We start from the raw sequence: 9,778 nt of genomic DNA, 5'->3' as shown, positions 1-9,778 counted from the left end.
GTCATTATGTACCGGGGACATGAGGGGAATTTCCTAGGGCTGGAATTCTAGCCGCTAGATATTTCGACTCGAAACATGAAGGCTCGACTAGTTGGGGTTGGCTAATGTGCGTACCACGCACACCACCAGAAGGACACGAGCCCGGGTTTTTAGGATCAACACGAGCCAGAGTCTGGTTGGTACGCCATTGGGTCCTACAATTCGACAATATGAAAGGAATCTTATAAATTGCTGAATGAATCTATGTGTATTACAATGCCCGTATTTTCCTTGCAAATAGTAATCTCAATGTGGTAATTGATTTATAACGAATTCTTGAATTAGAGTGAGTTTGTGATATAGTGATCTCAACGTGGATTTCACATTTCATGGTATCCCTAGTAAGTTTTTCATTGCAAATTCCAATTTAAAAGATGAACGTTATGGTTGTGAGAAAACTTTGTTTGTATCAAGCATATGACCACGCACACACACACACACGAATACAACAACAATCCAGTAAGTATTGTGCATCTCTTTTCCAAACCATGCATGTATGACACAAATTCAAAAATACTCCTTATGTTCCTAAATATTTATCTTTTAGAGATTTCAACAAGTGACTACATACGGATAAAAATGAGTGAATCTACGCTCTAAAATATGTCTATATACATCCGTATGTGGTAGTCCGTTTGAAATCTCCAAAAAGACTAATATTTAGGAACGAAGGGAGTAAAATGTAAGACATGCATGGTCCTCAATTCAATATTTAAAATGAACAGGAAACTGAAACATGAATTAAGTCTAGTACTACATACATGCAAATGTTGTGTTTAGGCAGAGCTATGTAGATTGTCGAGGGTTAACCCCTCAACCCTAGATAAAATTGTAAAGCTTTGTTTAGGTTTGTTTAGATTGTATTATTTGAACATTATATTTGTCCCCACCCTCCCAAACACCGATTGGTTGTGCACCCCCCTCCCCGAGAGAATATCATGTGCCCACCTTAGATGCTATATGCCGATACGAGTTGCTTGGAGCTTGTAGATCTAAGATATAGCAGCTCACAGGATGTCTTAATATATTTACAGGAAACCTTAATGAGTTTGAGAATTGAACACAATTTGTACAAAAACTACACAGATGCCCTTGGATCCCATATCCAACGACCTCGAAGCTCGTATCATCGTAGCATCTAAGATGAAGGAGGACCTTATACTCTCCTGTATGTAAGAATATCATGTGCTACCACACCTTAGATGGTTTGGTGATACAAGCTCTTCGAAGCCGTTGGATTTGTGATCCAACAACTCCTTGGTGGTTCGAACGTTTTTTTGCAGAAAATCCCCCAAAGAGTTCGGCCACTTCTTACAAGCACAAAGACTGCTCAGATGCCATTGGATCTCAGATTGAACAACCTCGAAGCTCGTATCACCTAGCATCCAAGCTGCGAGAGCACCTAATGTTTTCTCGCACACGAGAATATGAGGTGCTCCCGCATCATAGATTCTATGGTGATATCAGTTCCCGGAGATCTAACGGCTCACAGTAGGAGGTTTGAATGTTCTAGCAATATACGCCTGAGAGAGTTTGGGAATTGCGCAGAAAGTACAAGTGCTATGCATGTGGCATCTGATCACAGATCATATGACCTAGATGCTTGTATCACTGTAGCGGCTAATTAAGCTATGGGGAGCACCTAATATGAGCAACGAGAAGTCGTTGGATCCAAGATGCAGTGGCACACACGAGGCCTGAATGTTTTATTTGCAAAAAAACCTTGGAGAGTTTGGAAATTGGGCATAATTACAAAGACTACTCCCAAGCCATTGGATCTTAGTTCCAACGACGTAAAAACTCGTATCACCATAGCATCTAAGCTGCGGGGTGGATGTGATTTTCTATGCCGCTGTCATTTTTGTTCCTAAACTTGCAAAATATGTGTAACTTGCGCCGTTACTTGTCTAACCATGCAAAGTGTTTGTTCAAAAAAATCATCCTACAATGAAATATCGGAAGAACACAAGGTGGTTCCACTTGTCATTGATCAAATTTGGACCTAAAACTAACAAATCTGAAAGACGAGATTCGAACTAGCAACCTGGACGGTTGTTAGCTTTGTTCCAAACTTGATTTTATACAGTATTACGTTGAGTAGAGTAGAGGGAGTGGCTCGTCAACACGTGCATGACCATTGACTCACTTACTGGTGGGTCCCAGGTCTGCGATCTCTCTCTCCTCTCCATCGTCTAACCTTTAGATGCACGGGCACACACGAAGAGCGGTGCTAGCTTGCCGTGGTGTTATTACAACTAAAAAATGCTTGGAAAATAGAAGAATCGCCTAAAACAAGAGCCGTTGTGGCTGGTCGAGACGGGGCTAACCACATCTATCCTCCGTGCCACATTAGTATGACGAAGCTGTGTGGCTAGTGGGGTGTTTTCGACCGACTGGCTGGGTCCCGAGGTCGAACCATAGGTAGTACGTCTGATAAAGTATATTTTTGCACGCACATTTTTCCTCCATGTCAAGACGTGGCACACCCTACCGCATAGTTTCAGGGTCCTCCCGGGTGGTGCACGCATATATACTTCCTTGCCGAGACGTGGGATACCCTGCCGTGCGTTTTCTGGGTCCTCCTCGGTCGTAGCGCCGAAGCAAGTAAATGAGCATCAAATCACGAAAGACCACCTTTCCCGCCGAGTACATCAGTGAAGCATGGTGGCTAGCTAGTTGGGCTAGTGCAACCGATTAGCTCGGCCGCTGCCACATTTGTTTTTCACCCCTTTTTTATCCCATTGCCAACGGGTAAATTTAAATATCCACTGCAGTGTTGCTCTGGTCTTTGGGCGCGGCAGGTGTGGCAGGATTTTTAATTTTTTGATTGACGGGAGAAGGCGCGGGAGGATTTTTATTTTTTGATTGACGGGAGCAGGCGCGGCATCAATTAGTCACAATGACTCCGCCTATAAAACACTGTTCCCTGGTGTGAAAATTTGTCAACTGGTGTTCTCCCATGGTGAAAACCAAAAGATTCACCCCGCTCCTTGGCTGGCTCCCTCCGCCTTCCCGTAGATTGCATTGCCTTTCAGCCGTTTTGCCCCCTTTGCTTCCTCTCCCCATTGCTTCTACTTGGTGCCATGGCGGCGCAGCAGATCACGGAGTCTGCGGTGAGGCGCCTGACATAGGAGCTCCAGGCCAAGGATGCGGAGCTCAGGGCCAAGGACGTGGAGCTCCATGAGCTCAAGGAGGAGAGGAGTGCCATGCTCCTCCTTTATGTGCGGCAGTTCATGGAGCTTCAAAAGCGGCAGGCGTCCACCACAAAGATGCTCGAGGCATCGGCGGTGTTACTGCATAAAGCGGGAGATATGATACGTCGTCGGGCGAGCCGGCTGGAGCGCGAGCGGGCTGATCGTGACGAGGTCCAGGATCGCCTCAGCCACTTGGTGGACCATGTTGCAACGCACGTGTTACAGCTGCGTGATGCCTACCATCGTGCCAGCACGACCATGCCGGTCGTCGGTCTAAACCCGTTTGACCACCCCGTCGACTTCAATGAGCCGAGGCTTCCTGACCTGGTCTCCTTCTTCACCTATATCTTTGATGAGCTGAGTCATCTCCGCGCGATGGTGGGGGCAGAGCTGGACAAGGAGGGGTTGGAGGCTGTCGTCGTCGTTGTCGGGCAAATCCTCTCAGGCTCCGTCCCCGGAATCCCTTCGTGCCATTGGACGTCTTCTTTGACGAGGTGGCTCCCATCGACCGGGAGCGGGCTCTGCGGGCGGTTGCACCCTACATCACCAACATCGTGCGCCTCGAGAAGCAGAGGGACTTTGGTGGTGTTCAGGCGTCCTCTGCATGGGCATGTCCATGTCTCGGTGCAACATGACCGTTGGATCAAAATCAGACGGTGCAGATCAGTCACTGTAGCACAAAGCGTGTGGGTGTGTTTGGTTGCATTCTCATCTCAATATAGTTGTTCCCTCTTCATGCATGCTCATCTCAGCACCCCTCTTCATGCATGCTCCTAGTGTATTTGTGTTAACCTACTAGTGTGGACTCATGCACCCTTCATGCACTCTGCCAAACACCCAAAAGTGGGTCGAGAAGGGAACTTTCGCTCCCATCCCGTGCACCCTTCATACACCCTTTCTAACACTGATTCGTGCTTCATATAGTTCATGTTCCATGGAGTATTGTAGCACCATACTCTCCATGCGTTGTAGACCTAGTTCTGTTAACATTGATCTCACCGTTCATTCTCGACCGGATAGTCAAAAAAGGGGTACTATGTTACATTATTGTTCATATAGTTGACATGCGCACAACATCATTTGTTATCGTCATATCTTACTACACTAGCAACAAGATTATGTAGTACTGACGTATGAACCACTTCAAATGCTAGTAGTAGGAGCACTGTGTAAGTTCAAGTGGCTGCCGTGTTTTGCACTCCTCCGTCGTAAGAGTGTAAAGGCTTGCTGTAATCATTTTTTCTTCAGAAAAATAGTGTACACACTCAACCGTGCGGATCATCATCGACAGTCGTTGGGAACCTTGCTACTCACTTTCACCAATGTGTGGGACAGCCAGCATCGGGGTCCACTAGCCATGCACTAAATTACTCCGTAGTAGAGAGTCCAACTCCACGGTAGACTACCCCGATCGAAGTTCCGCAGTAACCCAATGAGACGTCAAATCACAAAACCCCCTCCTTTCCAGCAGTAAGTTGGACGGACGAAGCAACCATCATTTCACTCTTCTCCCTCAGCTTCCTGTCTTGAAGAAAACCCCAACTTGCTTCTCCCTCATCTTGTTCCACATTTCTACAAGAAAAACCCGACCTGCTTCTGCCATTGTTCTTCTCTCACAAAGAAGGAAAGTTGAGCGCATCAATGGTGTTGATTCTGGACAAGGCCCAGTATTGCAACCCCGAGACTAATCCTATAACTCCCTCTCGGTTCTTCTTTTGGGTTTGGGATTATGGTTTCTTTTCTTTTATTTCTATTTGACAATTTCTTGATGGACACTAGAGCACCGGCCGAAGTGATGTCTATGGATCTTGTCGCATTTTGGGTTCCGCAGACCCTTGAGAGGTTCGAACTCTAGGGTGTGTTTGAAGAACTCGTCCTCCCTAGTCTGCCTACTCGCTAATCTCACAGCCTAACTCGACGAACGGAATGGAAAAGAGACACGGCAGTTTACGCAGGTTCAGGCCACCTTGCGGTGTAAAACCCTACTCGTGCTTTTGTGGTGGATTGGCCTCGAGGGGCTGAGGATGAACTAGTATAGTGGGGGAACAACCTCGGGATGAGGAGTGTTCTTGAGCTCGATGAGCTGGTGGGTGTGGGGATGATCTGAATGATCCGTCCCCTTCTATGGTGGTGGCTAAGTCCTATTTATAGGGGCCTTTGTCCTCTTCCCAAATGAAGGCGGGAAGGGATCCCATGATATGTCCATTTTGCATCATGCTTTTATATCGATATTTATTGCATTATGGGCTGTTATTACACATTATGTCACAATAATTATGCCTGTTCTCTCTTATTTTACAAGGTTTACATAAAAAGGGAGAATGCCGACAGCTGGGATTCTGGGCTGGAAAAAGGAGCAAATATTAGAGACCTATTCTATACAGCTCCAAAAGTCCTGAAACTTCACGGAAATCATTTTCATAATATATAAAAAATACTGAGTGCAAGAAGTTCCAGAGGGGGGCCACACCCTGGCCACGAGGGTGGGGGCGCGCCCTACCCCCTGGGCATGCCCCCTGCCTCGTGGGCCCCCTGGTGGCCCTATGATGCCCATCTTCTGCTATATGGAGTCTTTCATTGAGGAAAAATCATAAGCAAGCTTTCGGGACGAGACTCCGCTGCCACGAGGCGGAACCTTGGCGGAAACAATCTAGGGCTCTGGCGGAGCTGTTCTGCCGGGGAGACTTCCCTCCGGGAGGGGGAAATCATCGTCATCGTCATCACCAATGATCCTCTCATCGGGAGGGGGTCAATCTCCATCAACATCTTCACCAGCACCATCTCCTCTCAAACCCTAGTTCATCTCTTGTATCCAATTCTTGTCTCTAAGTCTGGGATTGGTACATGTGGGTTGCTAGTAGTGTTAATTACTCCTTGTAGTTGATGCTAGTTGGCTTATTTGGTGGAAGATCATATGTTCAGATCCTATATGCATATTAATACCCCTCTGATTATAAACATGAATATGCTTTGTGAGTAGTTACATTTGTTCCTGAGTACATGGGAGAAGTCTTGCTATTAGTAGTCATGTGAATTTGGTATTCGTTCGATATTTTGATGAGATGTATGTTGTCTCTCCTCTAGTGGTGTTATGTGAACATCGACTACATGACACTTAACCATTATTTGGGCCTAGAGGAAGGCATTGGGAAGTAATAATTAGATGATGGGTTGCTAGAGTGAAAGAAGCTTAAACCCTAGTTTATGCGTTGCTTCGTAAGGGGCTGATTTGGATCCACATGTTTCATGCTATGGTTAGGTTTACCTTAATACTTTTGTTGTAGTTGCGAATGCTTGCAATAGAGGTTAATCATAAGTGGGATGCTTGTCCAAGTAAGGACAGCACCCAAGCACCGGTCCACCCACATACCAAATCATCAAAGTATCAAACGTGAATCATATGATCGTGATGAAAACTAGCTTGACGATAATTCCCATGTGTCCACAGGAGCGCTTTTCTCTATATAAGAATTTGTCCAGGCTTGTCCTTTGCTACAAAATGGATTGGGCCACCTTGCTGCACTATATTTACTTTTGTTACTTGTTGCTCGTTACAAATTATCTTATCACAAAACTATCTGTTACCTATAATTTCAGTGCTTGCAGAGAATACCTTGCTGAAAACCGCTTATCATTTCCTTCTGCTCCTCGTTGGGTTCGACACTCTTACTTATCGAAAGGACTACGATATATCCCCTATACTTGTGGGTCATCAAGACTCTTTTCTGGTACTGTTGCCGGGGAGTAAGCGCCTTTGGTAGGTGGAATTTGGTAAGGAAAAATTAATATAGTGTGCTGAAATTTACTGTCACTTGTTACTATGGAAAGTAATCCTCTGAGGGGTTTGTTTGGGGTATCTTCACCCCGACCACTAGAGCAAAGAGTTTCTCCTCAACCTACTAAACCTACTGAAAATGAAAATGACTGCTTTCAAATTCCTTCGGGTATGATAGAAAAACTGCTAGCTAATCCTTTTGCAGGAGATGGAACATTACATCCTGATGAGCACATAATATATGTGGATGAAGTTTGTGGATTATTTAAGCTTGTAGGTATGCCCGATGATGTTATCAATAAGAAGGTATTCCCTTTATCTTTGTAGGGAGACGCATTGACATGGTATAGGCTATGTGATGATATGGGATCATGGAACTACAAACGATTGAAATTGGAATTTCATCAGAAGTTTTATCCTATGCATCTTGTTCATCGTGATCATAACTATATATATAATTTTTGGCCTCGCGAAGGAGAAAGCATCGCTCAAGCTTGGGGGAGGCTTAAGTCAATGTTATATTCATGCCCCAATCATGAGCTCTCAAGAGAAATGATTATTCAAAAAATTTATGCTCGGCTTTCTGATAACAACCGCACCATGCTAGATACTTCTTGTGCTGGCTCTTTTATGATGAAGACCATTGAATTCAAATGGGATTTATTGGAAAGAATTAAACGCAACTCTGAAGATTGGGATCTCGACGAAGGTAAGGAGTTAGGTACGACACCTAAGTTTGATTGTGTTAAATGTTTTATGGATACCGATGTTTTCCATAAATTTAGCACTAAATATGGAATTGACTCTGAAATAGTAGCTTCTTTCTATGAATCTTTTGCTACTCATATTGATCTCCCTAAAGTGAAGTGGTTTAAATATCATCCTCCCATAGAAGTAAAAGTACCTACACCTATTAAAGTTGAAGAAAAGACTATCACTTATAATGATCCTATTGTTCCTACTGCTTATGTTGAGAAACCACCTTTTCCTGTTAGGATAAAAGATCATGCTAAATCTTCAACTGTGGTTCGTAAAAGCAATATTAGAACATATACACCCCCTGAGTAAGTTACAGTTGAACCTAATATTTCTATTGTGAAGGATCTCTTGGCTGATAATATTGATGGGCATGTTATTTATTTCTGTGATGAAACTGCTAGAATTGCTAAACCTTGTGCTAAAGATAAACATAGACCTGTGGTAGGCATGCCTATTATTTCTGTTAAAATAGGAGATCATTGTTATCATGGCTTTTGTGATATGGGTGCTAGTGCTAGTGCAATACCTATTGACTTGTACAACGAGATTATGCATGATATTGCACCTGCTGAGTTAGAAGATATTGATGTCACAATTAAACTTGCCAATAGAGATACTATTTCACCAAGTGGGATTGTTAGAGATGTTGAAGTCTTGTGTGGGAAAACTAAATATCCTACTAATTTTCTTGTTCTTGGTTCCCCACAAGATAGCTTTTGTCCCATTATATTTGGTAGACCCTTCTTAAACACAGTTAATGCTAGGATAGACTGCAAAAAGGATGTTATTACTATTGGTTTAGGTGATATGTCTCATGATTTCAACTTTTCTAAATTTCGTAGACAATACCGTGAAGAAGAATTGCCTAGTAAAGATGAAATTATTGGCCTTGCTTCTATTGTCGTACCTCCTAGTGATCCTTTAGAACAATATTTGCTAGACCATGAGAATGATATGTATATGAATGAAAGAAGGGAAATAGATGAAATGTTCTTTAAACAGGGACCTATTCTGAAACACAACTTGCATGTTGAAATCTTAGGGGATCCTCCTCCACCCAAGGGTGATCCCGTGTTTGATCTTAAACCTTTGCCCGATACTCTTAAATATGCTTATCTTGATGAAAAGAAGATATATCCTATTATTATTAGTGCTAACCTTTCAGAGAAGGAGGAAGAAAAATTATTGAAAACTCTGAAGAAGCACCGTGATGCTATTGGATATACTCTTGATGATCTTAAAGGCCTTAGTCCCACTCTATGTCAACACAAAATAAATTTGGAGAAAGATGCCAAACCAGTTATTGATCACCAACGATGGCTGAATCCTAAGATGAAAGAAGTGGTAAGAAAAGAAATACTAAAGCTCCTTGAGGCAGGTATAATTTATCTCGTTGCTGATAGTCAGTGGGTAAGTCATGTCGATTGTGTTCCTAAGAAGGGAGGTATTAGTGTCGTTCCTAATGATAAAGATGAATTGATTCCGCAAAGAATTATTACAAGTTATAGGATGGTAATTGATTTCCGCAAATTAAATAAGGCTACTAAAAAAGATCATTACCCCTTACCTTTTATTGATCAAATGCTAGAAAGATTATCCAAACATACACATTTATGCTTTCTAGATGGTTATTCTGGTTTCTCCCAAATACATGTGTCGGCTGATGATCAATCTAAGACCAGTTTTACTTGCCCTTTCGGTACTTTTGCTTATAGACGTATGCCTTTTGGTTTATGTAATGCACCTGCTACCTTTCAAAGATGCATGATGGCTATATTTTCTGATTTTTGTGAAAAGATATGTGAGGTATTCATGGATGATTTCTCCGTTTATGGATCCTCTTTTGATGATTGCTTAAGCAACCTTGATCAAGTTTTGCAGAGATGTGAAGAAACTAACCTTGTCTTGAATTGGGAGAAATTCCACTTTATGGTTAATGAAGGTATTGTCTTGGGGCACAAAATTTCTAAAAGAGGCATTGAAGTTGATAGAGCTAAAGTAGATGCTATTG

This window comes from Triticum aestivum, chromosome 6A, assembly GCF_018294505.1.
Source record: "Triticum aestivum cultivar Chinese Spring chromosome 6A, IWGSC CS RefSeq v2.1, whole genome shotgun sequence".
Taxonomy (NCBI): domain Eukaryota; kingdom Viridiplantae; phylum Streptophyta; class Magnoliopsida; order Poales; family Poaceae; genus Triticum; species Triticum aestivum.
Note: the sequence above shows the minus strand (reverse complement) of the source record.